The 24,379-nt window shown below is 48.8% G+C and overlaps 1 pseudogene; it reads left to right on the top strand.

Annotated features, from left to right (window-relative positions):
• LOC136113000 (dynein axonemal heavy chain 9-like) overlaps nt 1-24,121 on the top strand; it is a 76,176-nt pseudogene extending 52,055 nt beyond the window's left edge.
• Nucleotides 24,122-24,379: the final 258 nt, after the last annotated feature.

Genomic DNA, 24,379 nt, shown 5'->3' with positions numbered 1-24,379 from the left:
ATGGGAAATTGATATTGCCATGCTGATGTACTCCAAACAGTGTATAAAGCTTTGTGCTGCCGGTAAAAAATAAAACAGTGATTAGCCCCATTTGTCACGAGGCCAAGAGTAACGAAGGAAGCACCGTTGTCTGATGTGTTTTTCATAAGTGAACGCTGATACTATAGTACTGTCTTGATTTCTAGGTGAAGAGCGTGCAGGATGCAATACGGGAGAAGAAGAAATCCTTCAATTTTCTTGGAGAAGACATCAACTTAGTACCATCAGTAGGCATTTTCATCACCATGAACCCTGGTTACGCAGGGCGAACAGAGCTACCTGAGAATTTAAAAGCTCTCTTCAGGTGAGTCCAGGTCAGGGTTTGTGACCTGGCAGAAACTGTCTTTTGGAACATCCAGGCTCGACCTCATGTCCTTGGGGAATTCACTTGCATAGGGCATTCGCAGGTAGTTTAAGCCTTGCACAACAGGCCTGGGTCTGGGCACGCACAGGCAGGGCAAAGGAGCTCTGTCCCTTGTCGTGGGGAAGGCAGAGGGTGACCTGGCTCATAAAAGAAGGCCTAGAAGATGAAGCTGCAAATGCGCTGCCTGTAAGACCTGTAGTCAAGAAATACTTGTTCTGCAATGCCTCCTCACCTGTCATTTTAGGCCGTGTGCGATGGTTGTGCCAGACTTTGAGCTGATCTGTGAAATTATGTTGGTGGCTGAGGGATTCATCGAGGCCCGGGTGTTAGCCAGGAAGTTCATTACTCTCTACCAACTCTGCAAAGAGCTCCTGTCCAAGCAGGTGAGCCTGGTTCTGTGGCTGAGTGGTATGATGAATCTCCAAAATCAGCAGAAACATGGCACTGTGCTGCTCAGCTCCATGGCTAACGTTTCACAGCTTTTATTTAATGACTGCATTTGCACTGGCTGCTGGGGGAGGAGAGGGTTGGTGATCACATTCCTGTGCGACCTCACCTAGGCGTTCCTGCTCCAGCAGGGGGATTGGACTAGATGATCTTTTGAGGTCCCTTCCAATCCCAAACATACTGTGATACTGTGATACTGTGATCATCGGAGCAATAAAATTTTCAGACTGCTTTACTGGAGCATCTGCAGGGACAAAAGCATTTGACCAGCTGCATTAATGGGAGACCTTTCAGTGAGTTTAAATGACACCATGTTTGGGGTAGTATTCAGTGACCTTTTGCTTTCCAGTCTCTTCCTATTGATTCTCCTGCCTGCAAAGGGTTTATGGTGTCCCTCTCTGAGTTCAGCCTTAGGCTGGTTCCAGGTCTTGTTAGAGTTACTGTCAGTGCAAAGCAAATCAGATTTTTCCTTGTCATTATTTGTGTAGATCGAAGCTGGGTCCAGAGGAGACCTGAATCAGGATTCCTGATGATACAAACCTGATCTTGGCTGTGCCAGCATGAGGCTGGGTGGGATATGCTCTGTCGCAGAAACTTGGTGCTGTGCCTTGAGGGGCCTGGTGGAAGCCATGGCCTCCCACACAGAGCAGTCAGCTGTCGAGCTGTGCTCTGGAGGGTGTTAACGGGACAGAAATATGAACAGTTGTTTGTTGGCTTGAGAGTTCTTCTCATGCCGTTTTGTGGTACTTTTTCAGCAATGTCTTTACTGACCCCTTATTCCTGGACCTCCTCTGAGACCAAACAGGCTTGTCATCTTGTGATGGGCAGGGTGGAGAAACTTGGGTCTTTGGGGCCTCATAATGGACTAACAAGCCTTTCACCTTGGTGGCTCCTGCAGATGCAGGGGGCTGGCTGGCCTTGCTATAGGTGCTTTATGATTTAGGTGAAACAAATTGCTTTGGTCTCTGGAGTGCAAATCCTGCTGCTGTCTTACTGCCAGCTGTGAGCCCATGTGATGGTCTGAACAGCTGAATTATTTGACTCTTTAATACTGTCCCTGACGGGAATCTCACCTACTGAGATGGAAACCAGGTCACTCAGGCTGGAGAAGGTCTCTGGCCACAATGCAAATAACAGATTTAGATGTATTTTCATTGCTTACTAGTCTGGCAGTTTGGGAATGGTGGTTCTTCACCCTACATGGTACTGTCTAAGCATAAACTCATGCCTCTTTTTTTTTCTTCCTCTGGTGTAGGATCACTACGACTGGGGCTTGCGTGCCATTAAGTCAGTGCTGGTTGTTGCTGGCTCCCTCAAGCGAGATGACCCAGAGCGACCCGAAGACCAGGTTCTGATGCGCTCTCTTCGTGACTTCAACATCCCCAAGATTGTGACGGATGATGTGCCGGTGTTTATGGGGCTGATTGGGGATCTATTCCCTGCACTGGATGTGCCTCGGAAGCGTGACCTGAATTTTGAGTCGTTTGTGAGGCAGGCTGTGCTGGACCTCCGGCTGCAGGCTGAGGACAACTTTGTGCTCAAAGTAAGACCAAGAGATCTTCTGCTACACCCACGTCGCCATCAAATCATTTGGGTTTTCTCAAACAGCTTTGCTTCTACAAAGAGAGCTCTGCACAGCATTGTCCTTGCAGGCAGATCTCGCTGGAGGGCAGTCAGCTGTGCTGGGTCTGAGGCAGTTGCACCTGCTCCTGAAGTCAGCACTGGATCAGTCTCTGGGCTTCCAAAGGGGCCAACTTTTGTAGGCTCATGAAAGTGTAGCCCCTGGAGAGCAGGGCCTCATCAGGTGGTGGTTGTCAAGTATAAACAGCGCTGAAAGTTTATCTGCAGGCTGAGGATTTCACCCATTGTGATTAGAGTGGCTGGACCAAACTCAATTGTCAAATCTGCTTGTGTCTCAGGGTCACGTCTTTCTAAAGAGGTGGCCCAGTGGGACCTATTTTATAGACCTGAACTTCAGTTTGGCATCTTTGTCTAAAATTTGGGAGTGTTTTTCTCAGGTGGTGCAGCTGGAGGAGTTGCTGACGGTCCGGCACTCTGTCTGCGTGGTGGGTAACGCGGGCACGGGCAAGTCTCAGGTGATGAGATCCCTGAACAGGACTTACCAGATAATGAAGCGACGTCCTGTCTGGACAGACCTCAACCCCAAGGCAGTCACCAATGATGAGCTCTTTGGCATCATTAACCCAGCAACAAGAGAATGGAAAGACGGTAAATGTCATTTCATGTCTGAAATATGTAGATAAAGACGGGTATTTTTAATGAATTTCCCGAGCAGCAGCAGGGTGACTGGTTCTTCATGTGCAGGTCTGAGAGCCCAGGTGCTTGTCTGCTGCCTACAGCCACATGACAGTTTGTTGTTGAAAGGATACACAGGATATTTTAGCTCTTTGATCTTCACATGGGAAATATAGCATAAGCCTACTTGATCCTATTGCCCTAAGAATAATTTTAATGCCCATTAATACCAACACTTACCAGTTCCTAAGTGGGGCAGGCAGTTTTTGGGAGTTGGCTGGACCAGTGATGGAAGAGATGTCCCTCCTGCACTGTGGTGTGCACTGGGACCCCAAAAAATGTCCCATCCCCAGGTTTTCATTGCTGATAGCACGCACAGCAGCCTTAACGTCAGTTTTTCCACTCAGTATGGCTGCCCGATCTCTGTAGCACACCAGCGTTTGCCAAGCTGTTGATCCTGCTTACTCCTGAGGAACATTTCAAACTTGCTGGAAGATTACAGAAAATCTGGAGTGGAAATGTTGGGTTGTGACTGATACATAAAGGCAGCTTCGATTTACGTGTGCGGCGGGTTTGGGAGGTGTGGGGGAGGTGAGGGAAGACATTACCATGAATCATCCACAGCAGCAGATGAGCTGCCACCCACCTCCCCTGGCCCCGCCATGGACCCTTCCCGACCCCCTGCTTTGCTCCAATGCCAGGTTAATTTCTTTCTAATTGTAATTAGGGAGCCTAAATCAAAGTGGCAGAGGGACGTGCAGGGTACAGCCTGAACTGTGCAGACTGGCTGCAGCAGTGGCTGCAGATCGAGGGCAGCGGTGACACCGAACAGCAGGAGGGACATTTTACAGGTGACTGTCCAGTGGTTTCTGGCCTGCGATGGTTTAAATGAAATAGTGGCACTCCTCCCTGAGCTTTCAAGGCAGATATTTTCTGCAGTAACCATTCCTGAAAATGTTGTTTCATGTTGTCAAAGACCAGCAAGGCAATCTTCACCACAGCCTAGCAAGAGGTGACCTGTTCCCTTACAGATCAGCCCCTGCTTTTCCGCTCCCCAGTTTTATCCTGTCACATTATCAGAAGTTGAAAAGGTCCTACATGTTAGGTGGTAAAAGGTCCCATATGGGAATCCCAAAAGTGTTCTTTGCAGAACAAAACTCTTCTTTTAAACCCCAAGAGAGCCGTGTGCTGTGGATGCACAAGGTCAGGACAGAGGCGCTTTCCTCTCCCCGCTGCCGCGGTGTATCCGAGGGAAGCCCTGATGCCCTGAGACAGCAACTGTTTCTGATGCTAATAATGTCGGAGTGGTTCCCAAGGCGTGTGTCCAACACGTAAGGAACTGGCTGGAGGCAGAGGCGCTGAAGCGTTATTTTTGTTGACCCGGTCTCGGGATCACACACCTGTTCCAGGTGAGCCGTTCTGCATTTGCTGAGCACAAGCTTTGTCTTCAGTCAGATGGTGCCACTAGCTGTTCCTGATCTGGATCACAAAGAAATAGCTTGTCCTGGAGAAAAAAAGAAAAAAAAAAAGAGTTCTTGTCACAATTCACTGGAAGAGAGGCTTTTTTTTAATGTTTGCCTGATGTTTTTTCATGAAGACCAGCATCTCCCGAGGTATTTTCACATGTAGAGGAGAGCAATAGTTTTGTGGAGTTTTCATTTGCTCTGCAGTGCTGCTGCTCTATTCCCAGCCTTCGTGGTCTTCTTAACATTCATTATTTACTCCCCTTGAGACTCTGTATCCTCTCTCTCCTTGATTTTACCAACATTTTGTTCTGTCATTCAATGTCATTCTGTGCTTGTTCTCCCCTCAGTCTCACTAAAGCCATGACCCAGCGTTTAATGCATCTTGATTGCCCTGATATACTTTGAGCCACAAAAAAATATTTATAAGGATTTCCTAGGCATATTCAGGTGGTTTTCTCTGCATTGTATAACTCATGCCGCCTTTTGCCTTTGAGTAGCTACTCTACATTTTTCTTATCCCTTATGATTCTCGGTGGGAATGAAGCTCGTGCGTAGGTCTGCAATCATTTTCAGTAGTGATAACTGATAACCCTTTTTTCACTTTAAAGCAAACTAGAACCGTATTGTGATATAGTAATATTTACGTATAGGCACATAGAGTTTTGCATGTTTGAGAGGAAAGCATTAATTAGAGTAATTTTTACTGTGTTGCTGGAGAAAACCGTTAGAGCAGGTGTCAAGTTCAGTGTTCATCACCATCTTCCTGTCACCCTCCCAGGCCTGTTTTCATCAATCATGCGAGAGCTGGCCAACATCACGCATGACGGTCCCAAGTGGATGGTACTAGATGGAGATATTGATCCAATGTGGATTGAGTCTCTTAATACTGTGATGGATGATAATAAGGTAATGAATATAAGTTAAAGAAGGAGATATTCTTTGACTGCATGGCATGGTTCAGCCTAAAAATGCAGATGCTGAAATAACACCTCCTAGAATAATGCGGTTGTGTTTCTTCAGATACACCAAACAATATCACATATAGAAAATGGTGCATGAGGGGAAATAGCTCAAATCATGGTTTCATTGTAATTTCCCTTCCTGGAACTGGGCTCGTGGATAATCACAGATGTCCTGATTGTAACTCCAGGCCCTTCAAAAATAGGGTGGGGTCATAATTCCACACCTTTTTCCGCCGCTCGAAGGGAGTGCTGTTCCTTTGAGTCATGGAAGACAGTTCTACTACCTGCTGGAAATCAGCTGCATTCCCTCAAGGAACTGTGCTGGCAGCAACCAAGCTTTTTAGTGCAAAGTGCTGAATGCTTTTCATTCCTGTTCCTGGGGAAGATGTCATTCTGTCTGTCTGTCTGCCCAATGCAGGTGCTGACCCTGGCGAGCAATGAGAGAATCCCTCTGAACCCAACGATGCGGTTGGTGTTTGAGATCAGCCACCTGCGCACAGCCACCCCAGCAACCGTGTCCCGAGCGGGTGAGTCCTGGCCTGAGCTCCGCACTGGGATTTGCCGTGAACCCAGGAGGATCTAGTGCCATTAACCAGTCTTCTGTTGGCCAACTTGACTCCTGTTGCAAGTACCCAACCTGAGATCACAGCGGCCGTGGGTGGACAGGGCAGGTTTCTGACAGACAAACTGAGGATCCTGACCCCAAATGCACATGTGGAGCTGTCATCATCCTGGAGATTTACCCAGAGCACTCTGACTGTTGGTGGGTGATCATGGCTTCAGCGTTGCTGAGTGCTCCTGTTGTGCAAAGCCCTTTGCATGGACTTTATGAGGAGAAGGACAGTATCTGTCTCAAAGAGTTCTTGATCTTCTGAAGAAGTGCATGAAGTATGGGAGAAGGGAATGGAGGTGTCCCCTAGTTTTACACATGGGGAAATGGGGCCCAGAGCAATGAAACTGCTCAGACAAGACAATGTTCTGAATTTAGGGCAAGGTCATGAAAAGCGCCGTGGTTTCAAGGGTGAAGTTTCTTCACTGTTCATGTTTCTACTCTGCAGTGGGGCAGGAAAAGGGGGCAGGTAATGGGACGTCCCGTCATATTTGATAGGGTTTTAGTTGTGTGAAAGTACCTGGTAAACTCTGCTGGAAGAAAGGAACAGTTTCTGCTATGTCTTTACTATATGTTCTCTCTTACCCTGGGCCTAAAGGGATCCTGTACATCAACCCGTCGGATCTGGGCTGGAATCCTCCAGTGAGCAGCTGGATCGACAGGCGAGAGATCCAGTCCGAAAGAGCCAACCTGACCGTTTTGTTTGATAAGTACCTGCCCATTTGCCTGGACACCCTCAGAACAAGGTACCATCTGATGAGTGATTGTGTCACCCGTGGTGAGGGCATGGGGACCCCTGCCACTGTCCAGCCCAGCTGTGCTGCGCTGGGTTGTGCTGCACATGATCCTCCTTGCCCCTGGAAGCCCTGAGCATCATTGGCTTAAGCTCAGAGAACCAGCAGGGCGAGGTGGGCAAAGTGACGCTCCTGCCTGTGTCGTGTTGGTCAGATCTGGTTTTCATCTGATTTTGATTTGATTTTTATTGTATTTCCTGTATCAACTCTCTATCTCTTGGAAAATAATTCCGGCAGATCCCAAAGAGAAAGCTTTTCAGCCTCCTGATGTGTCAGGCTAGACCTGAGCCCACTCCACAAGTTATTTTTCATTAAGAACTTGGGTATTTGGAAGGGTCCTAGTGCTTCTTGGCTTGATTTGGCTTTAAAGCAGTGTCCACAGGGAAGTCATGTGGTTCTTGCTTATCATCATGTGAAACCATTCTCTTTCTCATACTGTGGTGAGGACTGGCCAAAGTAGAGTCCCAGAAAACTTAAGGGAGCATCTCCCATCCTCTACTTGCTTCCTATAGTTGCACTTTCCTTTAAAAACAAAAGAAAAATCAGTGAGCATGGGAGATGTCAGCCAAAAGGGGGATGTGTCAGAAGGGTCTGGAATCAGGACTTAAACATTGTGCTAGGGAACTTCTCTCTGTGGGACCAAGTTGGTTTTGACTGTTGGTAGCAAAGTCAATCGGACGTTTCCCATTCTGTTTGCTGAACATTGTCTCAGAGCGTGAAATCCACGGGATTAGCTGCAGGCAACCCTGAGCTGAGTGTTTTGGTAGCTTGCTTAATTCAGAAATCGTAGAACCAACCTTTCAAATAGCTATAATTACTTTATGGAGGACTTCAGTGCAGCTACAATATTAGTTTGGAATTCTGTAAGTGTAGCTTAAATGAATGTAAAATGGCAAGATGAAAGGGTTTATTTTATTACTCCTCTATTTGACCGCTTTTGAACTCATCGTGCTCGCAGGAAATCATTGCCTTTAGCAAGTCTTCCATTCTGCTTCTTTCAAGAAGATCAAAGTTTTAAAATGCTTGAAACTTCTGATTATTGTTATTACTTGTGTATGTGCCGGTGCCAGCGGGTCTGAGTGTGAGAATGGGTGTTCTCTTTATTGTACCTGGGAATAGGACACGTACCGCTGACAAGCAGAATGCCAGTATTCTGAAAGAGCATTTCTAGTCTTCCTGGGTTGTGATGGACGTATTGCTTTCTAATTTCCATCCCTTAGATTTAAGAAGATTATTCCCATTCCTGAACAGAGTATGGTTCAGATGTTGTGCTGCCTCCTTGAATGTCTCCTGGCAGAGGAGCACACACCTCCTGACTGTCCCAAGGAGCTTTATGAACTTTACTTTGTCTTTGCTGCCGTCTGGGCCTTTGGTGGATCAATGTTTCGAGATCAGGTAAGACGGAAGATGCCTCTTCAGCATCTTTCACACAGTTTGTTTGTGTGGTTTTGTGTTGTTTTGATTTCTTCATACTTTCTGAAACATAGTGCTATGCCAGTAATGCTGTTTTCCTGGGGCTCTCATATAGGTGATAATAAACTAGAAACACAACAATTCCTTTTACGAAAGGCCTCGTTATCCAGGGTGTAACACCACCGGAGAACAGCTGAGGGGTCAGTGGTAAAGGTGGAGGGATGTTTGCTTATGCAGATGCATTTCACTGGGGAGAAACATAAGGTTAACTTATAGAAGCCTGTGGATGTGCATAATGTGATCAAATTAAGACTGATTTATCAGATGGATGTATCAGTGGAGCAGTCTTTCAGCCTTCTGACTGCACAGGTAGACGTGCTACATAGCACAAACCAGCCGGTGTTTTGTCACCAGGGCAGAGCAGAGCCGGAGGAACAACCTCCCTTGACCTGCTGGTCATACTTTTCCTAACGCACCCCAGGTGCCATTGACTTTCGTGGCCACAGGGGCACACCTACTCTTGGGTGGTTGCATCCCCTAGCCAGAGGACGCCTTATCCTCAGATCTAAAGTGTGTAGTCCTGATGTCTGGGTCTGCCCACACTGCACTGCTGTCAAGGGCTTGGAGATCCACGTCTGATCTCCGCTGGGCTTGTGTCAAACTCTGTGTTGTCTGGACTATGCGGGAGGTCTCTCCACGAATGTAACACCAGACACCCCTCCCCAGCTCGGGTGGAGGCACTGCCGTTCTTGATGGCTGCTCAAGTGCTCCCAGGGGTCTCTTTGTGTGTTTTCATGTACCTTAACGCCAGACCTAGAGTGTCTGCTGGTCTCTTCAGATTTGCTCCATGCCAAGGATCAGATGCTTCAGGAAGTGCTGAACAACACAGCTCCAGCTCAGCTGGGTGCTCACTTGGTGCCATCACACCTTGTGACCATTGAATGAGCTGTGCGAGACCAGCTTCCTTGGTCCTTGTGGAGCCTCCATTTCCCATGTGCCAGCTGGGAAATACTCAGCCTTAGTGTTGCCAGTCTAGGATGACTTAAAGAAACAAAACAAAACACAATAAAGCCTGGGAAGCACTACTTGTCTTTGCTTCAGCAGTACAAGCGCAAGTATGCTGGTGTGCGGTGCTGTGGCAGCTGGCCGCTGTGTTCCCCGTGCCGCACAGTCAGTCTCGGGTGCATCAGGCCGGGCTCCTGCCTGCGGTAGTGGCTCTGGGTGGGCTGCAGGAGCAGCTGCAGGCACAGCGACCCTCCGGGAGGCTCCGCCGGGAGCCTGGCTGTGCGTTACTGCCCGCGATGCTCTGTAAATGTCAGAGCTGAGAGTGCGAGGGTACAGCAGTCCGAGCAATGGGGAGCCTGATGAAAAATGATCCAATATAAAATCTGTTTATTGCTTTCCACCGAAGGTGCCCTTCGCGCTGACCTTTCGCGGCCGAAATGTCAGGAGAAACAGTCTGGGAGGCTTCCCACTACTCGGTGCTTGTTGGTGGGTAGCGGGGCCCCTGTATAAAAACAGATGATAGATTTGCCATTTCCTGGCTCTGAAATTAGCGGTAATCCATATGGGGTTTTTATTAAGGAAGTGGTTTGAATTCCACACCGTTCTGGCAATAGAGCTGGGGCTGGAGTGGCTCCATTTAACCGCGGGGTCAGGGAGGGCGGGCAGCGCGGCACAGCGCGCTTGCAGGCGGTCTGGCTGTGGGGGTAAGGGCACCCTTGTGGGAAAGCTTTTAGCAGCACGCACGTCCCGCTCCACTGCGGGCGACTCTGCTGCCGCTGCTGAGAAGTTATAACAACAGGAGAACGGAGAATTACAGGGATTCTGCCTCTCTGAATAGCACGAGTCTGCAAAATCGTGGATACTGTTAATGTGTTTTTCAAATCCACTGGTCTTTTGAGGGACTGTGGCTCAGGAGGCTTTATGGAGGACACTTGGTTCAGTTCAGCAACAAACCCAGGTTTCCTTATGGAGGCCGAGCAGCCTATGGACAATGTGTTGGTGACCCCACATTGTATGGCTATGGGGAGGAGAGACCCGCAGACACCCCAGGAACAAACTGTGCTGTTAAAACGGGCTAAATGATGCGTCCGGTATTTCACAAACATCTTTCTCACAGCAGTTTTCCTCTCCTCCTCCCCTCCACCTCTCTCCAGTTCCCATTGTCCACATGGGAAGGTGTTTGGGCAGAATGGCTGGCCCAATGTCATACAGGAGACCTAGGGCAGAGGAGGGGACTAAGCACATTTTGTGAGTCCTGACCCAGCATCTAAAGCAAAACTGTCACCCCAGTTGAAAAAATTCAGATGCTCCAAAATCTCCATGTGTAGAAAGATACAATGGGGAAAAGCAAGGAAACGGGTGCTTTGAGGGGAATGTGGCAGCGCAGAATCACGGCGGGGTCAAAGGGGCAGACCCTCGCTGCTGCTTTGGTACGCTGGTGTCTGCAGTCCTGCTTGTCTGAAACGTTGTGGCTTGAAAAGAAGCCAGAAGACAACAACTCACTCTGAATAGAGTGGTGTGATTGATGAGGAAAGGCTTTGGTATGCATGCTGTGACTGACCATGAGCACAGATGTAGACGGATGTTGTGTCCTTGTCTGTTGGAAGAAGTAGGCACCAAGAATCAATCAAGTGGTCTGTTTAGTCATAGGCACGTATTTCTCTTTTTCAAATTGATCCATCTATCTAGTCTCAGACATACCAAGAGTGATCAACACAGAGGATGAATTATTTAGATGAATAAATAGGACTGATGAGCAGAAATGAAGAAAATGAAAAATTAGGCTTAATAGCAGGAAAAATGATAAGAACTTTATGCTGTGGAATATATTTTAAGGACTAATCCCGCTCTGGTGGACTGGGATAGATAACATTCTCCATTACTAATTAATTGATCCAGATTAGTGTATTTTCTCCACTTTTTGTCTTATAGCTTGTGGACTACAGAGTGGAGTTCAGCAAGTGGTGGGTGGCAGAATTCAAGACTATCAAGTTTCCCTCTCAGGGCACAGTCTTTGACTTCTACACTGATCCAGAAACGAAGAAGTTTGAACCTTGGTCTAAACTTATTCCTCAGTTTGAATTTGATCCAGAAATGCCCTTACAGGTATGTGAACCTTGCACGTGTTTTGTCTGGGAAGAGCACGTGCATTTTAGTGACTGTATGCAGGCATTTCAATTGAAGTCTCATTCGAGGTCAAGCACTTCATAATAAGAATGGCATTCCGTCCTGGTTTTGTTAAAAACAAGTTTCTCTTTTAGTGAATTTGCCTGTCAGGTAAAACCTTCATATCAGCTGCGTTTTCCTGGAGAACCAGATCCATGTTTTGGTAAACATAGCAATGGAATGTGAGGTTGTTGATAAGGACAGATTCGCATCTCGCGAGAGGGGCAATGAGAAACAGGTGACCAAGAAACTGACAAACAGAGTATAACATCCCATTCACGTGAATACTTCATATAAAAGTGGGAGATCCCGAGGATCTCGTCCATTTTGCTTATGGCCGAGATTAGGAGAGGACCTTGCTGGTCGTCCCTGCGAACTGAGGCCTCATGACAGACTGAATCCAGCTCCGGTTGGCTGCACAGTCCAGTCCAGGACTTCAGGTGCCAGCTCTGCAGTTGCTGGGGCTTTCAAGATTGGTTTTGTATATTTTGTATTATTTTCTCTATTCTTATCAGTAGCATTAGTAAAACATTTTTAATTTTTCCAATTCTCTTCTATCTATCCTTCTTTCCCTCCCAATCACCTGTCCTGAGTGGGAATGGGGGAGAGAGAGGGGCTGAAGGTGGGGGAGAGGGGGCTAACAACACATCTGCCATGGTTGTATTGTCACCCCACAATCAAAACCCTTGACACATTCTTTATGAAGTACAACTCAATTACCCATCTTTCTTTACTGTACTTTGACTGTGAAGACTCATCCTCCATCCATCTTCCAGAGCTGAGTGATGTACATGAGGCGCAGGCTCAGAGACACCTATGAGCCAGGGCTGGTGTGCCCAGGGTGCGGGATGGAGGTGCGTTTGGCCTGCAGAGAGAAGCAGGATGTGGGACAACGTAGTGACAAAGTCCCTGAGACACCATCTCGTCATTCTGCGTGGCTGAAAATAGGGTTGTTTATATGATTTGGACGAAAAATGAGAGTTGCTGCAGGTAGTGAATTGCGTTTGCCAGCTATGCCTTTCTTTCCTTTTAGAGGTGCCACAGTGAGCAGATGACTTGTAAAAATTGTTACCATTTTAGCAAAATGTGTGTTTGCGGGGAGATCCAGATGTTGCTCTCAGCATCCCGCTGTCATTGTTTCGTCTGTACAGATAGTTTGACTTGAATGGTTGGTAGCAGTGTATTGTTCCCTTCCTAGCGCCATCTAGAAACTCAGGTCACCGCACTCATTCCTGGCTCTCCCAGTTTGATGTCTCCTCAGAACATGGCAGTGGGGTGGTGCCACAGATGGGTACACTTACCTGCTCGTTTTGCCCCTCTCAGGCTTGCCTGGTGCCCACCACCGAGACGGTCCGTGTGCGGTACTTCATGGACAGGCTCCTGGAGCGCCGGCGCCCCGTGATGCTGGGGGGCAACGCCGGCACGGGGAAGTCTGTGCTGGTGGGGGACAAGCTCTGCTCACTGGATACAGACGCCTATGTGGTGAAGAAGGTCCCGTTTAACTACTACACCACCTCTGCCATGCTGCAAGGTAAGACAATGGCTGAGATGTGGGACTTCTGCCTGGCAGGTCACCAAATTCCTGGGGTGTCCGTCGGGGTTTGGAGCTGGGTGTGCACTGTGGGCACTGCACTGGCACCCACTGACTCTTAAATCCCACTGTGAAACTCACTGGTCCGCAGACTCCTGGTTTTATGGAAAATGGCATTTCCCAACATGAGGGATTGAATTCTGAACACCACGACTCTGGTTCAGGGCTGTGCAAAGCACACACTTAAATCTGCTGCTGTTCTCTACAGCACACAGCTCGTACTTGACTTGAGGTGTGTCTTTAATACGCTTGAATTTAAGCCCGTGCTGAATAGAATGGGTTGCTTGGCTGGGATCTAAGCTGTCCTCAGAGTGCAATGATGGGAATTGCATCCCAGTTGTCGGTGAGGACAGTGCTAATGGGGATGTGCAGGTGCTGCTGGTTCCTGGGCTGTCCCCCGCATCCTGATGCAGCCCCGTGTGCTCCCACGGAGCGGGTGCCACATCCCACCTCCCCAGGGGACACGGCTGCTGACCCTGGGAGGCTCTGACCTGGGGAAGCCCATGAGAATATCTTTGATGAGGGTTTTGGCACATCAGTGAAAGATGAAGTTTGAGACCAGGATAAGGTCAGTTCTGCTGTGTAGTCTTTTCACAGATGAAGAGAAAGAGGGAATTGTTGAAAAGTGACTCATTTTGGAATGGTATTTTCACTTTCAGTTGACCTAAAGAGAGAGGATAATTTTCTACATGTATTTATTAATCAGGAATGAAACAACCTTGCTTGTTTTGAGTTGAACAACAGCTGTGGGTCACTGTAAACCAAAATAACTTCCTTTATGGAGTTTGGTCTGACCCAAGTGTCCTGAAATCCCTTTACTCCCTCTACAGGACCAGCACCAGTGAGACCAAGGTTTTAACCTTCACCATGTGGGTTTTTCCTGGCCAGGTGGCCCTGGGGCGAACACGCTCACGGCCATGAGCATCACAGCCCCTGTCTGTGCTCTGCTGGGCTCCCGACACTGCAGATGTTTTAAGGAAGGTGTCAGAGTTTAAAGTTGCCCTGTGGGACTGATCCACTCGCAGAGGTGACAGCACAGGCTCAGCCCACGCTGTGTCACCTGGGGCTGTGTCGTGGAGTCACGGCAGCTTTCTGGGGCAGGTCTGAAGGGTTTTGGGTCTTGCTAGTGTGTGATGGCTGCAGTCTCCCTCCTCCCTCCCAGGTGCCCCTTTGCTTTTTTCCCTGTGTTGGGGTCTCTGCAAAATGCCCTTGAGCTGCTAAATGGGCTGAGCTGTCTGTCTGTCTGTCTGTCTGTCTGTCTGTCTGTCTGTCTGTCCAGCTGCCTGGGTGGGGGACAAAGATGCTGAGGGACCTAGAGATTCTTTCTTATGGGGAGAGACTGAGAGCTCTGGGGCTGTTGAGCTGGAGAAGAGAAGCTGAGAGGGATCTGATCAATGGGATCAATATGTCAGGGTGGCTGTCAGAGGATGGACCAGAGTCTGTTCAGTGGTGCCCAACGCCAGGGTGAGGGGCAACGGGCACAGACTGAAACACAGGAGGCTCCATCTGAACATGAGGAGAAACTTGTTTGCTGGGAGGTGCCAGAGCCTGGCCCAGGCTGCCCAGAGCGGGTGTGGAGTCTCCTTCACTGAGACATTGAAACCCGCCTGGACCCACCTGTGTGATCTGCTCTGTGACCCTGCGTGAGCAGGGCTTGGACTGGGGGATCTGCAGAGGGCCCTTCAGCCCCACCAGCCTGGGATCCTGTGATTCTGTGAATGTGCAGCCGTTTGTCTCCAGCTGGATGGGCGAGTGTGTGCAGGTGTTATTTGTACAGGCAGACCTGGCACCGTGTCCCTGGTCATGAGCTGTGGGCTGAGTCAGTGATTTTCTTCCCCTGCACAGAGGAGCAAGTTGTCTTGTGTGTGGATGAAGATGTGGTGGTGAGATTTGCATTGAGAAGCATGATTTATACTGCTTGGCCTGGATCCCTGCTGCTCATTTTTTAGAGTTAATTTGTCCCTTTTTGTGTAGTTTGTCACTTGGCTGCTTTATTCTTTTCCCCAGCAGGCACATCTTTAAATTTGTAAAACATGGGCACAAAGTAATTTTGGATTTTTTCTTACTTAAAAAAGATCCTAACCTGAGTTCCAGTAGTTCCTTAGACAAGGTGCCTGTTGCTGCAGAGATGTATAAGATGCAGCCCTTAGGGGAAGCAGAGTTGTTGTTCAACCCATCCCTGCATCCTGTGGCTTCCAGAAGCGCCATGTGCACAGGGGTTAAAAGGAGCCCAACACTCTCTCTGCCTGAACCTGGGGCCAGTTTGGGGATTTTCTGTAGTTTATTGTGACTAAATACCACATTCTGTGGCATTTGCCCTGGGCCTCGCTCTGCTTCGTGCCCTCTTGGGCCTCTGCCCCTCCATCAGATGTAGCCCTGACTTCTGTCATTCAGAGAAATTGCAATAAATCTTGTGGTTTTTTTTGTTTGGGTTCTTTTTTTCCCTCTCCCTTGCTCACCAACCAGAAGGTACGAGGTGTCCAGGCTGTTTCTTTGAGGTGCTGGTTTGAGTATGTGTCAGGATCTCACACAGACACACCGCCCCTTATTATTATTGTGAGATACGGCTTTGAATTAAAATACCACTTCCACGAACATGTCACTTGATCCCCAGTAATTGCATTTCAGTGTGATGAATCTCTTGCGTACTTGTTTAACCTCAAAAAGGGCTGATTTTATATGTTAATTAGGGACTAATTAAATTTAAATTAAATGCTTATTTGAAACACTTAATTTAACTTGCTACTAGAAATTTCAAATATTGTGGTTTTATTGAACGGGGAGAGAGGCTCCGCTGAGGAAAGATTCATCATTTTTCGTAGCACAATCCATTCCTTTGTGCAGCAACTGTCTGTGACAAGAAATCAGCTGCGTTTTGAGTGGTGAGCAAGGCGAGCTGTCTGCAGTGCACCCAAGCAGGAAAAACCCAGCGTTTTGAAAGGTCTGTGATCTGAAACAAACCAACGGAATATAAATCTTCCTTAACAACTTTTGCATGTGATAATAAATGGCTTAAAAAAACTCCCAGTCCCGTTTACATTTGCCAGTCTTCCCTAATTACAAAGAATTGCTACTTACCGTGTGCTGCTTTATAGCACCTTATAGGTCTGTTGCCAACCCAAAACTGCTAATGAAACAAATTCTTCGAGTAAGCACAGGGCAGAAAACCCACCCGGGGTCTGGGCAGAGGAGCGTTGCTTCCGTTTGCTTTTCCACTTACTGAGACAGTAAAGGTTGCCTGGGCTGCAATCAGAGGAATCAATAACCTATAGAACATGATGTGCAGCGACGTGGGGTGATTTTTATTAAATATCAGCCCAGGATTATAAATATTCCCCACGTTTTATGAGCTAGAGCAACATATGACCCCAGCCTTCTGCTAAAACAAATTAAAGTCTTCCAAGGCTTTGAAATGCGAAACTGTTCTCTCCGTGCTTTCCTTTGCGTGTGCGTGACCCTACTTGAAACTAGGTGGTAATTTGACAGCTCGTGTTGGAATTAAGTCTTGTCACATTATCTGGAGGGTTGGGTAACGCTGGTGAGAAGATCAGGGAACTTATGATTATTTGATGCATTTAAATAAAAGTGTCATGTTGGTTGTTCTGAAGATGTCCAGGAATTTGGCCCTGAGATCGCCTATTTTTGTCTAACAGGGTAAAAGATGCATATATTCACAAAACCAGCAGCTTTGCTCGTGGGCTTCTGTGCCCACAGCATCCATCTCCCTTTCTCCATCGCAGCGCCCAGTGCCTGCTGCCCTGGCCACGCTGCAGTTGCCGCATCGCCGGGGCAGGCAGCAGGGGATGCTCACTGCTCTGGCACAGCCACCTCTGCAAGCAAGATTTCGTTTAAAAAATTATGCAGAAGAGATTCAAAAGGCTTTATCTTGCATGAAAAGCTCTTGTTTGCTCTGAGGTAGACATGTTTTGTAGCAGACGAAGTTTGTTGTATTTTTGTTTGGAAGGAAGAGTTGAGAGCTTTCTGATTTAAGTCAAACCAAAGTGCTGACCAAGGGTCCCTGCAGGGCTCCCAGCTGCACTGTAGAATCATAGAATCAGTTTGGTTGGAAGAGACCTTCAGGATCATCGAGTCCAACCGTAACCCAGCTCTAGCACTCTAGTCCCTGAGAACCTCATCTCCACGTCTGTCCAACCCTCCAGGGCTGGTGACTCCAGCACTGCCCTGGGCAGCCTGTTCCAATGCCCCACAGCCCTTTGGGGAAGAAATTGTTCCCCAGATCCAGCCTCAGCCTCCCCTGGTGCAACTTGAGGCCGTTTCCTCTGCTCCTGGCGCTTGTTCCTGGGGAGCAGAGCCCGACCCCCCTGGCTCCAAGCTCCCTTCAGGCAGTTCAGAGATCAGAAGGTCTCCCCTCAGCTCCTGTTCTCCAGCTGAACCCCCAGGCCCCTCAGCTGCTCCTCATACAGCTGCAGCTGGGGGACATCTCAGCTCCTTGAGGGGCCGCTGTAGCTACACACAGCACAGCATTGAGCTGGGCTGAGAAATCATTTTTATTTTGCAGCAGTTGCTCTCCCAGTAGATGAGCTTTGCACCTCTGCCTCCCTACAGGTATGCTTGAGAAACCTCTGGAGAAAAAGGCTGGTAGGAATTATGGCCCTCCAGGTACCAAGAAGCTCGTGTACTTCATTGATGATCTCAACATGCCCGAGGTGGACGCTTACGGGACAGTGCAGCCCCATACGCTGATCCGGCAGCACCTGGACTACGGCCACTGGTAGGAGCCTGCTTGGGCTTGGTTGTCGGAGACCTTTTTGTTCAGCTCCAGTGCTGGGGAGTGGGTTTGAGAGAATCTCAAAGCGTGGGTCCCTCTTCCCATTGCATACTGCTGGGCTAGAGCTGGTTGGGAGGCTCTGGGTGAACTGAGAGTTGAGCACCCTCAGGGCTTCCCCTGTCCCCAGCAAACAAATTCACTTAGAATCACAAAACGTCCTGAGCTGGAAGGGACCCGCAAGGATCATCGAGTCCAGCTCCTGTCCCTGCACAGGACAACCCCACAGTTCACACCGTGTGTCCGAGGACGTTGTCCATCGCTTCTTTAATACCGCTTGATTGCTTACTCATAGCTGGGTTGAGAGGAGCTTTGCTCTGCTCTTGCTGTGGCTTGTGACTGTGGTCCCAGTGCAAAGCCTGCGAGGGGAGCGCGATGCTCGGCCTTGCTGCCCCGCGACGCTGAGAGCAGAGGCGGCTGTGGATTTGGCCTCAGCTGGGGTGAACCCCCTGCTGTGAGCACCTAACATTGTCTTCTGTCAGGCAGCAGCAAACAACCATTATCTAGGCAGAGGTGATTTGAAGGAAAAGCAGTGACTGTTTTGGAAGGAGATTGGTGTGTTTTACACTTTAGCCAGCAGCTCTGTGTGGGACATGAATATTTGCATCTCTCCACAGGGAATACAGGGCAGGGACGCATTGCAATTTCCACTCTCCTCAGCTGTGTGCATGCCTGAGCTCTGCCAAAAGCTTCCGAGGAACAGAGACAGTGGAGCGGAGGCAGAAATCTTGGGCTGTGGGTGTCAGGGAAGTCAGGCAGATAGAGGGTGAGGGAGCTGCGAGGGAGCGTTGGAGGCACAAGGGGCTGCAGCGAGGAGTAGGGGGATGCAGTGAGGCGCAGAGGGATGCAACGAGGTGTGGGGGATGGAGTGAGGCATGGGGGATGCAGCGAGGTGCGGGGGGATGCAGCAACGTACAGGGGATGCAGCGAGGTGCGGGGGGATGCAGCAACGTACAGGGGATGCAGCGAGGTGCGGGGGGATGCAGCAACGTACAGGGGATGCAGCGAGGTGCGGGCGGATGCAGCAACGTACAGGGGATGCAGCGAGGTGCGGTGGGATGCAGCAACGTACAGGGGATGCAGCGAGGTGCGGTGGGATGCAGCAACGTACAGGGGATGCAGCGAGGTGCGGGGGGATGCAGCATGCCATGGGTCCCCTCCCAGACACATCGAGGCCTTCTGCCCATGTGCTCAGCAGTGCCCACTGGGCACTGTATTGCATGCAGGAAGTTATCATCTCACCAATATAATAGGCTCAGGTAGGATCTCTCAGCAAAGCATATTTTATTAACGATTTTGCAAGGTTGGGTGTTCCACCTAAAGGTAGGCACACAAAACAGGGCAAAAAGCCACTGCTTATATCCACCCCTAATCCCAACTGCAAATTCCCTCCCCAGTTCCCCATTGGTTGAGTACGGCAGGGTTTACAGACTACCTGACACTTCCTAGCTGCCAAGGCTCAGTTTACCTGTCTCACGACTCCATTCTAATAACCCTTCCCATTATTTCTTTATTTTCATTGAAGGTGTGTTTTCTTGACTGTCTGAATTTTAACCACTGGAATGGTTTTCAATTCCTCCACACCCGCTCTGGGCAGCCTGGGCCAGGCTCTGGCACCTCCCAGCAAACAAGTTTCTGCTCATGTTCAGATGGAGCCTCCTGTGTTTCAGTCTGTGCCCGCTGCCCCTCACCCTGGCGTTGGGCACCACTGAACAGAGTCTGGTCCATCCTCTGACACCCACCCTGAGATATTGATCCATTGATCAGATCCCTCTCAGCTTCTCTTCTCCAGCTCAACAGCCCCAGCTCTCTCAGTTTCTTGTCACAAGAAAGGTGCTCCAGATCCCTTAGCATCTTTGTAGCCACCGCTGGACTCTCTCCAGTAATTCCTTGTCCTTCTTAAACCAGGGAGCCCAGGACTCCCTGTCCTCCCCCGGCAGCAGCAGCCTGCTGACCCTTGTCATGTCCCACCTGGCGCTATGGTTGCGGGAAGTGTGACTGAGATTTGTCAGTCCCCTGGGTTGGAAAAAAGTACATACAATCCTGAAGGTCCACAAACAAAAGACCTTTATTTTTTGTAGCTTGGTCCAGTTGGCAAATGACTCAGTGGGAGAAGGATTTATGTTACTTAAGCTCAATCGATAAACAGTTTAGCAGCGAAAAGATTCACATGAAAGAGTTTTGTGGCACAAGTGGGGCTCTAAACCTTATGTTACTGTATTACTCACAAAAAGGAAGGCAAAGAAATAGGAATATAGGAAGGAAAGAGAGAGGAAGAAAAGAAGGGGAAAGGAAGGGGGAAGGAAATGGGAAGGGAAGGAAAAGGAAAGGGAAAGGAAAGGTCTCACCACCCTTAGGGCTCCGTGGTGTGTTTGAGGGGTTTGTAGTCTCAGGTCCAGTTCCTATGCAGGAATGCTTGGGTCTGTAGTCAGGGTTCAGCACCCTGTGGTGTGTGGTTCGGTTCCCGTGGTCAGCCCGGTGGGTGGAAGGGTCCCCAGGGTGGCACCCTGCCCGTGCTGGCACAGGTTTTATAGGGTTTATAGCCCTCGGGATCACCTGGGCTTTTGTGCAGGCGTCACTGGGGGTGATTGTGGAAGATGGGGGAGGCCCGGAGGGTCTCTCAGCCTGGGCCTTGACACCGTGTCGGGCCTGTCAGCGCACAGGCTGCGTGTCCTTCAACACAGCACTGCCTGTGTCACCCAGCCTTTGTCTGTGGCTGTCACCTCGGCCTTGACATGTAAATCACCATTCACCTGCTCACGATGGCCCGTCTCCCATGACTGGGTGTTGCAGGGCTGGGTTTGCCACAGTGTTTGAGAGTCACCCTTGTAGTCTCTCACACCCTGTCCCGGGTTGGGATCAAACCAGAGACACTCCTGCTGTTTTCTGCCATTTCCATGCAAGTGAAGAGTATGGCCCAGGGGCTTTGCTCAGTGCTTATTACTGATAGAAATATTAGCTACAGGTTGTTGAAGCTGAAGGATTTCCACCAGGAGCAGGACTCGCGTGTGCCAGGCCGTGTACAGATAGGCCGGCAACCTGGGCCTGGGCCTCATCTTGGCAAGACGCAGAATTTGACCCCCTGAAGACAAGCGGCCTCTGGCAGCCCAGGGACACGTACTGAGAGAGGCAGTGGCCGTGGTCACTGTGCTGCTGCTTGTGTTTTGCCCGAAGGTACGACCGGACCAAGCTGTCGCTGAAGGAGATCACGGACGTGCAGTATGTGTCGTGCGTGAACCCGACGGCGGGGAGCTTCACCATCAACCCTCGGCTGCAGGTAAAGCCCTGCACAACGGCAGGTGCATCGCTGGGTTTATTTTGGGTGGATCATTTAAACGTGAGGTTAGAGGAGAACCACTGGCAGATCCTGCTGTTGTTTTATCAGTACAAATGGCACGAATCTGTCGAGTGACTGTGATTCCTAATAGTGAAGCACCGAACTGGGTCCCTTATTCCCTTGTTTGTTTTTCCTCGCATTCTGCAGCTCCGTCGGAGGAGGAAGTCAAAAGTTGCCAGCCAGCTTAACACCTACTTTCAGGACAACCTTCTGGTCCGTACAGGCAGATTTTGCCTTCATTTAGCTCGTATTTAGCTCTGAAGCATGGTGCATTAACGCCGCCTGCTTTCCAGAATTGTCTGCTGCAGCTGTCAGTAAAAAGAGGTGTGGGGGAGAAACCCAAACGAAGAAAACAGACAAAACTAAAAAAAAACCCAAGCCACACCAAAACACAACAACAACAAAAACCCCAACAAACCCCAAACCAAGCAACCAAACAAAACCAACAAAACAAAGAACACCAAAACCAACCAACCAACCAAATCCCCCCAAAAACCTAACCGAACAAAAAAACCCCAAGCCAAACAAAAAGCAGTTCAAGCGCTGCTGATAACAGAAGATTTGGGAAGAGATCTTAAACATTAGACTTTGATTTTTGGGAGCTGCCAACCGATGGAGGGACTGGGTAGCAGTGAGCAAAATTCATTTCATCATGGAGAAACCTAATGACCAGAGTCAGCTTGGACCCTGGCTCCTCTTCAGCAAGGTGTGGAGTTAAAATGAAGTGTCCCATGGGCAACTTTGCAAGTTCCAAATTAGTAAAGAGGTCCTCTGGGAGATGGCACCTTCCAGGGGCTGCTCTTAATAGAGACAGTGACTGGGCTTTGTCAGAGGTCGGTGGGACCTTCAGAGCCCTTTGGCTCTTCAATGGACTGCACTTCCAGTGTAGCATTGGTGAGATGCAGTTGAAAATCCCTGGTTTAGTGAGCAGAGTGATGTCACTTCCCACCTGAGCTCTGCTGGCAAACTGGGAGAGGGAAATAACCTTGTTCAGGTGGACTGCAAATCAGAGAATCATAGAACAACCCAGGTTGGAAGGGACCTCAAAAGATCGTCTGGTCCAGCATTTCATGGGAAAGGGAGCCTAGATGAGATTATCACAGCAAATCCCCAAGGGCATTTTGCTTGAAAGGTGTTTTTCTACCTCTCTGACCTTTCCATGCCTTCCTTTCTCTCCCTCAGCGTCACTTCTGTGTCTTCGCGCTGTCCATCCCTGGGCAGGATGCCTTGTCCAGGATCTATAGCACCATTTTAACGCAGCACCTGACAAGTGGAAATTTCTCGGGAGCTGTGCAAAAATCAGCTCAGCAGCTGATTGCCCTTGCCCTGGGACTGCACCAGAAAGTAGCCGCTACATTCCTTCCAACAGCCATCAAGTTCCACTACATTTTCAACTTGAGAGACTTCTCCAATATCTTCCAAGTAAGTGCAGTTGCTGTCCTGTGGGACTTGAAGCTTGTCCCGATGCTACAAGAGGCTGCGGAGCTGTGTTCCTCTAGCTCTGGTGGGCAGAATGCAGTCTCCTACCTAAAAATGACACAGCACATGTGTGCCCTGAGTAAAGTGGGTGACCTTAGGCCATTCCTTAATTCCTTGTTAGTTTTGGATGGATTCCAGAACCATTGCCCATGGCTTTGAGAAGCTTAGTTACTTTCCAGCCTCTTGTGGTCAGCGGGGAGGGATGAGTAGTTCCAGATGGATGTGCAGGTTTGGGGTGGGTTGAAACGCCCTCTGGCTGTAGAAGGGACCAGCTGAAGGGAGCTTTGGGCTTCCGACTTCAGCACTTAAATGACTGATGGTGAGTGCGATGGAGCTGCGCTCATCTTTGGGAGCCTCAGTTCCACACGTGTAAATGTGGGGATTAATGGCACTGTTCCACCACACAGGCAAATTATTTTATTGTACTGAAGCAGGTGGTGGATAGTTAGTGGGTTACTGGCCCTGAAGTTAGATCCAGCTTAGCTGGTTGGCCTGTACTGGCATGTCCTCTTAGCTTCTTGATGGTCAGATGCTCAGTATGTGCATGAAGGGTGGCATTTAAAAAGGTGATAATTGAATCAAACCCAGCTTTGACTTAATTGCTAAAACTGAATTTCCACCAGAGCCAGTTCTGTACCAAGGGGAAGTTGTTCAGATTTAGAAATATTTTCTTCCAACAACGGAGAGACTTTTTTTTCCCCTGAAATCTCATACTTTGAAGCAGTAGATATTACTGCTCAAAGAGCCTTTCAGAGTTTAAGGCTGATTAGTAAAATTTGAGAAGGTTCTCAGCAGCCAAATCGAGAGGTTTGGAACACCATAAACTCTTGTAGAACCCCGGTTTGTAACTTGTTGCTGTCCTTCTTAACACCTGTTCTCCTAAGTACGTACTGAAAGTTTGGTGCCTTGTGGTCTGGTCCATCACACAAGAACTGAAGTAATGACGTAGTGGGAAATGCAAAAACAGGGCCTTGAAAAAGTTAATAACTCTTTTGTGCCAAGAAAGAATCAGACCTGTCACTTATGCTCAGCTAAACATCAGCAGCTTTTGATGTTAGATGTGGGTCGTGTTAACTCCTGACTTCTAGTTAATCTGTGCTTTGAAAGGCAGAGAGAGAAAAGCAGCATTTCCATGGGAAGCTTTAATTTTAACTGTAACCTGCTTGAAAGGTGCTCAGGTTGTGGGATATTAGGAAATGTCCTGCCAGGTCTGGATGCTGGGGCAGGAGCAGCGACTGAGCTCAGGTGTTGTTTTGTTTATCACGTGGCTTCAGGAGTGGGGGAGTCTGGCTCCTGGGCTTCATAATGTTTATTGAAATAGTGGTCCAATTTTTCTTGAAATCCTTCCTTACCTTTTGGATTCATTCTTGATTATTCCTTCACATTAAATATTCTTGAGTTTTTGAGATCTCCTGATATCCTGTTTGTCCCTACGGGAACACAATTTTCTTCCTGAAATTGAGTGTGAAAGAAGCTCTGGACTCCGGGAATGCATTTCCATGTGTTACTTTCATTCAATCTTCATAAACTCATAATTTAGCTCACACTCTCTTGTCCAAACCCTTCTTGTGCAGTGCTGGCTTCAAAGTCAGGTCAGGCTGATCAGCCAAGTTTTGAATGTTTCCATGACTGGAGTTCCCGTAACCTCTCCGACCCTTGTCACA

Source organism: Patagioenas fasciata, unplaced genomic scaffold (assembly GCF_037038585.1).
Source record: "Patagioenas fasciata isolate bPatFas1 unplaced genomic scaffold, bPatFas1.hap1 Unplaced_17, whole genome shotgun sequence".
Classification (NCBI taxonomy): domain Eukaryota; kingdom Metazoa; phylum Chordata; class Aves; order Columbiformes; family Columbidae; genus Patagioenas; species Patagioenas fasciata.
This window is presented reverse-complemented; position numbering and strand designations above follow the sequence as displayed.